The 7,096-nt window shown below is 32.1% G+C and overlaps 2 long non-coding RNA genes across 2 annotated transcripts; both read left to right on the top strand.

Annotated features, from left to right (window-relative positions):
* Positions 1-1,921: 1,921 nt before the first annotated feature.
* On the top strand, positions 1,922-4,549 carry LOC126888451 (uncharacterized). The gene is made up of 3 exons (XR_007699558.1): positions 1,922-2,192; positions 2,739-2,878; positions 4,279-4,549. It is a non-coding gene; the product is annotated as an uncharacterized LOC126888451 (long non-coding RNA).
* A 194-nt stretch (positions 4,550-4,743) lies between these two features.
* Positions 4,744-6,596, top strand: LOC126888450 (uncharacterized). The gene is made up of 2 exons (XR_007699557.1): positions 4,744-5,127; positions 5,634-6,596. It is a non-coding gene; the product is annotated as an uncharacterized LOC126888450 (long non-coding RNA).
* The last annotated feature ends 500 nt before the right edge of the window (positions 6,597-7,096 follow it).

Genomic DNA, 7,096 nt, shown 5'->3' with positions numbered 1-7,096 from the left:
ACACGCCGTACTAGGAAAAACTATTCCTTTATTGTACCGGACACAACACAGAGAATATACCGGTATGGTATTTAAGACAACATATCGCACTTGCGATTTTCACGACAGAATCTTTAAGACCCCATTTTGCCTATTTAGGCACAGACAAGAAAAAATGCATGTCTTCACTGCATGGCCGCTAGAACTTAATTAAATTCTTCTTGTCCTAATCTCGGACAAGATGTCTCTCTTCTCTAAATTCACCTCCCTTTCTCACAGCTATCACCTAATTTGACCAATAGTCATCATTCCGAACATTTTCCTACCAATCACATAGTTGGAAAATAATACTTAGGCCATCCTTATTATGGTCATACGTTTCTTTTTCAGCCAATCACCATCGCTGTCTTTTTGTAACCATTTAAGGATTTCCACGAAAGTTACTGCGTTGCAATTCTGTGGAGTTCTTAGATTTCTATCATTCAAACACTTAGCAATATTTCCTATTCTTATTTTTATGAGACATATCCTGTTTCAAAGTAAATAACTCCTAGCAAATCTGTCTCCGAGCCCTAAAATCTCTTTGTAGTTTTACTGACTGCAATAGCTAAATTACCCACTTAGGCGTCTAGCATTTCTTAGAATATTAATCATTCCGCTTTCACGGGTGATCTATGAGAAACGCCTCGGGTGCTATTTTACGTCGACTTTTCTATCAATACGACAGAGTCGGACTTTGCGATATTTAGGCTGTGGTTCTCAGCATGTTTCAAGTTTTAGCTAATGAAAAATAGGTTTATATCCGTCAATTTTCAAAGTGAATGTTTCCACGTGAAATAACCAAAAAATGATGCCCTTTTTGGAGAAAACTCATTATAACTTTTTTAAAGTGTTTAACAAAATATTATGTTTTTGTTTTTAAAAAAGTTTCTAGCATCAAAAGTTAGCAAGTTACGCTCAAAATAAAGTTGATCTCTTTTTTTGTCAAAAAAGCTCGGGAAGGTCACCCCTAATTACCATCTTAAATCAAATTAATCGTTACCGCTTCACAAGTTACTTTGCTCATGTATTATTTATATGATTTGTAAATATGATCGGTTCAATGGGTTCAAATTAAAAAAAAATGGTTTTAAAATAAATCTTTTTTAATTTTTACTTTTGAAAATATGTTTTTTTTCATTAAATAACTTACTTAAATTAACTTAAATTAATAACTTAACAAAATAACAAAAATCAGAAAGAGTAAAAAATGTAGTTTTTGCTTTTCCGAATACTTGGGATTTTTTTTTTCTATGTAAGGCAAAAATTGGTTAAGATATGGCTGTTTTAAATTTGCATACACTCGTGATTATTGACTAATTCGAGTCTTTTCAATTACAGCAACTTCAAAAATAAGCACTTTGTACCGATGGAAATTACAGACATTAACGACACATACACGAGTAAAACAACTTGTAAAGTGAAAAGGATTAATTTCATTTTTGATGCTAATTAGGGTGTGACTTTCCCGAATTTTTTGACAAAAAAAAAGAGACCAATTTTATTTTGAGCGTAACTTGCTTACTTTTGATGTTATAAACCTTTTTATAAAACAAATACACATATTTTTTAAACGCTTTAAAAAAGTTATGTTTTTTCTCCAAAAAGTGCTTCATTATTTGGTTATTTCACGTAGAAATATTCACTTTGAATATTGACGAATACGAACCTTTTTGAAGTTATACTTCTTTACGCGCGTTGAGGGTGAATTTTTAATGTTAAAACCAGGCTCATACGCATCGGCCAGGCGCATACGCGCATTATAACTTTGTTCTGATTGGATGTTCAAATTACATGTCAAAAATTATCCAATATGGCAGCTGTAGCGCAGCTGTGGGCTGTGATTTGGGGACGGTTTGGTTATGTCGTTGATTGATAAATATAAAGTGATTGTTATACTGCCTTTTTAAATAGTTTTCATATTATATTTTTGGACTTATTAACATGCTTGTTGCATGTCATTGTGGAAGCCCAAACTGTGTGAGTGCGATTTTCAATCGCAAAATTACTGATAAAAACCTATTGGCTCGTAGAGGTAGTGTAGAGATTCTCTACACTAGAGAACTGTGGATAAACATCAATCAACCGGGACGATTTTACGATCTCACTTATTCAAAACTAAAGACTCGGAGGATCCAGTACTTGGAGTCTTTTATTACTGTCAATGATTACAGGTAAGTGCTTTGAAAATAAGTTAAAACAAATTTTGTTCCTACATTTGAGCCACTTTACACATTGCAAGTAATTGCGAAATTTATAGCACAAGTTCTTGCAGCAAAAACTTCTGCAATCAGTTGCAACTTGCAACTAGATTTCTGCAATAAAATGATTACAGGGTACAAGTAATTACAGAAGCTGATATGAAATAGACAGAAACTTTGACCTAACCATAAATTTTAGGTTATGTTGTTTTTATAAATTAAATGTGATTTTTTGAGTAGAGTTATCAGATATTAGATTAAAAATGTTAGATTATTGAGAAAATTATAATATGTGTTATATGTAACAATTGCAGAAAGAATTGCATGAACATGTTCTATTTAGCTGCAACTTCTTGCAGCAAGAAGTTGCTGCAAGTAATTGCACCTTTTCTGTGCAATCCTCGTGTGACACGATGCAATTTCAATCGCTGCAAGAAATTGCGCAATTACTTGCATCGTGTAAAGTGGCTATCTCATACATTCACATAACAATATTTTACATAAATCTATTAATTTTAGACGAACCAGCTTATTTAGAGGACGAAAATCATCCTGATCAAGTTCCATCACAGGAAATGGTACGCAAGCCTCAAAAAAGTGCGTAGGTAACATGATGTTGAAAGAACGAGGAGATTGGAAAAGAAAGAAGTAAATTGAGAGTGAGTAAAACCAATAAACACATTTATCTTATGCTTTTTCAAGTGGATATAACAACTAAAAAATAAATAATGAAGAATAATTTAATATTTTGATTTTTTGTTAAAAAATATTCTCAGCTAAGTACAGTGCGTTGGTAACAGACTGTCTCCTTATATGCAATAAACCATTAGCTCATGTGATGCTCCAGCTACAATTTGCTTAATCCATATTTTATAACTTTTCCTCAGCTTTTCGCTTTCATGTATCACATTGTTGTTAGCATTAATGGTTCTGATTTAAGTCGAGCTGCAATGCCACTTTTTTTGAATAGCGTAGTTAACCATATATTATCTGGTAAAGTATCAAAAATGTTTCTTACAAACTTGGTGTCAGTGTTCTGCTAACTGCAAATTATATTCATATTTACCAGTTTTACGTGGACTCATTTAACTTTTCACTATTGGTTGAGAATAGTCCGTCCGCTATAACTTTTCCCATGCGGTGCGATTCATTTTCAATCAAATTAAGTCAAAACAGAAAGTGAAACGTATGCCGATGTGTGTAGTATATAGCATACAGTATACAAAATGTATATACACATCGACGTTCGTTTCAATTTATGTTTTGATTTAGTTTGATTGAAAATGATTCGTACCGTATGGGAAAAGTTATAGCGGACGGACTATATCTGCATAAGTATGCTCTACAAACTCTACATAAATCACTCTGTTTATAATGATCAGCTATTGCCCAAAAATTATTAAATGAATTGAGTCATTCTTTTTTTATATAATTTCGATTTACATTTAATGTTACATTTATCGTTACATCGAGGTCCCGATTCTCTCATTTACGTTAATTTTACAGTTTTTCTAGTGTATTCTTGGTCAGAGTTCCTCAGTTTCTTCAAAATATTAATTTTGAAAACACTTGGATCTCTTTGTCTCTCCTTTCCAAGATTTTTCTTCTTTGGGAATTTTTACTTAGCAGACGTATCTAATAATAAACTAATGCCTTTGATGCAGGAAGGGGTTTTCGCTGTTGATGCTTCTTGAACATGTAATCCACTGTGAACATCAGATATAACAGTGGAAGTTAGTTCACTCGTAAATTATATAGATGTTACAATGTGTTTATAAAAATATTCATCAATAAGAGAAATTTATAGTATTGTAACATTGGTTACAAAGTTTTTCCACTGAGTGATTCAAAATTTGCACTTACAATGAGGTTATTTTATTAAAAAACTTTATATTAAGGTACATAAGATAGGATAAAAGTTTTTAGATCAAAATGAAAGTTGTCCTTTGTAGATATCATTTAAGCAATAGTTGAAAAACATTATAAGTGGAGTTACAATGTTATTCATATCAGTTGTAGTTGTGATCTAAAATTTAAATTGGATTAATTTTTTTTGTAGGCTATACAGATAAATCTAAAAGTAAACATAGAGGACAATGATGCATTAGAGACTGGCATATCATCTCATACGGACAACACCGCAGGAGAGTTTTTTTATATTTGAACAATTCAGCTTCGCTTCAAAGAAAGTTGGATGCATTGGAAAAAAAATTTAAGCTCACCGTTTGGACTTACGGAAGATATTGAAAATGCTATAAAGTAGGGATATTATACCGGATTTGTATATACTTTTGTAAATAATACAGGCTGTAACAAAAATACAGGTCATAAATTAAACCACATATTCTGGGACCAAAAATAGTTCGATTGAACCTAACTTACCTTAGTACAAATAGGCACACAAAAAAAGTTACAGCCCTTTGAAGTTCCAAAATGAAAATCGATTTTTTCCGATATATCGAAAACTATTAGAGATTTTTTTATGAAAAGTGACATGTGGCATTGTTATGGTAGGTACATTGTAACGGTCACGTTACAAAATTAGCTCTTTAATTATTATTATAATTATTTTTCCTCGGTCTCCATTTAAATTCTCTAATTTCTCGTATAGGACTACTGGGGTGACGTCATACCTCGGTGATGGAACGTACTCCACCTATCGAGAATGATTTCGTTTTCTGAGAGAGTTTGACGTTTACCTTGGCGGAGAAGCGCCTCTCGTTCTTTACTTGACTGTTGGCTGTTGTGTCGAATAGAGGTACCATATAGAATGGCGGATGATTTCATCCAACTTATTTTATAACATCAAGCAATTTAAAGTAAAGTAAAAAGTTACCACCAAGGATTGTCTGGAGTGAGGAGACATGTGGGTGACAACTCCTGTTGGAGTCTAAATAGGAATCATTCGGTGAGATCTACTTTTTCATAATAATTTTTTTATGTATAGCCTTGTTTTTTGTTATGGAACATTAGATATACTTGGTTCATTTTTAAACTTTCTTAGTCAATCTATTAAGGGAAGGATGTAGATTATTTCGATCTTTATATTATCTTTATATCGATCTTTTATATTAATGTGGTTTTTGGTTTTACATAACCAAACATTTTTGAAGTCCTCAAATTAATATTGAAAATAATTACCATTTCTCTGTAGGTTTTAAATTATTCAACATCCAATATTTTATAAATTCAATATATTTTTACAGATATTTCCTCAAATAAATCATTTCAATGTCATTTGTCCATGTATTCACACTCAAAACAGTTCAAGGTTACCTGAGATTGGTTTTTGTTCCAGTTTTAATGGTCGGTTTTTCTATACTATTGCTTCTAAAAAGTTCCTCAATTATTTCTTCTTCCCTTTACTTTTTGCTCATGTTTAAAATGAGAAATAAAACTGGGAATGTTTTTTAGCCATTTGGGAGAAACCCTACCATGAAGTCATAGACCTTATTTGACCACCTAGAGAAACCACTACAGCCACAGTCAAGTCATCATGGGAGTATGTCTAATTGGGAGCAAGCTATGGGAGCGTTCCAGCTCAGTTTTCGTCTTGGCACCTGGGCCTACAGGAGTCATGGGTCGCACCATCCTGGTGCATCATTTTCTAGGATGCAACCGCAACCTTTTTAGGAATCATTGGGATTCGTTTGGAAACAATTAGTGTGTTTTAGTAACTATTGGTTTTTTTTTACATTTCAGACTCTCGGTTTAATGCGCTATGTTAATTAATTTTTTTTCCAGATTTAGTTTACCTCTGGTTTTTTTTTAATATGACATATTTGTATATTAGACTATTTGGTTCCCAAACTTTGTATCTACGGTAACTTCTTGTGCACAGGAATAAGCCTAGAGAAAATTAGGTTTTTAATACTTTATTATTGCTTTGATATTGGTTTATGTAATTCGGGTAAATTTATTTTTTAATATTACTAGCTTGTTTCCCAAATATTTTACTGTTATTCGCTTTATTCCATTTGTTCGGTTAATTTAGGTCATCGTCGGTATTTATCTCAACTTCATTTCTACTTTAGTCAATTGTATATTTAACTTTAATTATTCATTATTGTATTTTCCCTTATTGAGGCTTGGGCCTATTTATTTGTAGTATTTTCATCTTTGTCAGTTTCATTTAGTTGTACGTAGCAGGCGTACTATAACCATTTGGTAGAAGACTTATGTAATTTTGTACCCTATATGTTAGTGAGAGGTACTTATACCTGTAATTTTGTAACAGATAACATTATTGTTGTTATCTTAGAGATAACTTTTTGTATAACTTATGTCATTTTAGAGTCACATGATATACACTTTGTGTAACTCAGAGATTGTCAAAAATCTAGTAGTTATTTTTAATAAATATGTATTTATTTTGTATATCAATTATTTTATAACTCCTTTATGTTCATTATTACAGGTTTGATATATTTAATATTCGACAGCAGTATAAGATACCTGGGAAAATGATCGAAGATCATTTTCATGGCGCCCATGATTAGTTAGTTTTATTTATTTTATTCGTTTTTAGCCATTATTCATCTCCATTCATTTTCAGTACATTATTCTTATTTTATTATTTCATCTTTTAGTCATCATTACTGTCTATATAGAGCTACTGTTCTTCGACAGGCATGCAAACGAGCCGTATCCATCCTTGAGTGTCAAGTTGCTCTCTTGCATCTATAGCTAGCCAACTCTATTCAGTTTGCCTCTGTCTCTTCCCACTTCTACTTCTATCCCTTCTCATTCCCCTTTCTTCAGTACTACTGCACTTTAGTAGTATTTTTCCTATTGCGGCTTCTCAACGTAGAAGCCACTTCATCCTTTTCTTTACACAGTCCCACTCTCTCTTCATTTTTATTACCTAGTTATTTTTT

This window comes from Diabrotica virgifera, chromosome 7 (assembly GCF_917563875.1).
Source record: "Diabrotica virgifera virgifera chromosome 7, PGI_DIABVI_V3a".
Lineage (NCBI taxonomy): Eukaryota > Metazoa > Arthropoda > Insecta > Coleoptera > Chrysomelidae > Diabrotica > Diabrotica virgifera.
Note: the sequence above shows the minus strand (reverse complement) of the source record. Positions and strands in the feature narration are given on the sequence as shown.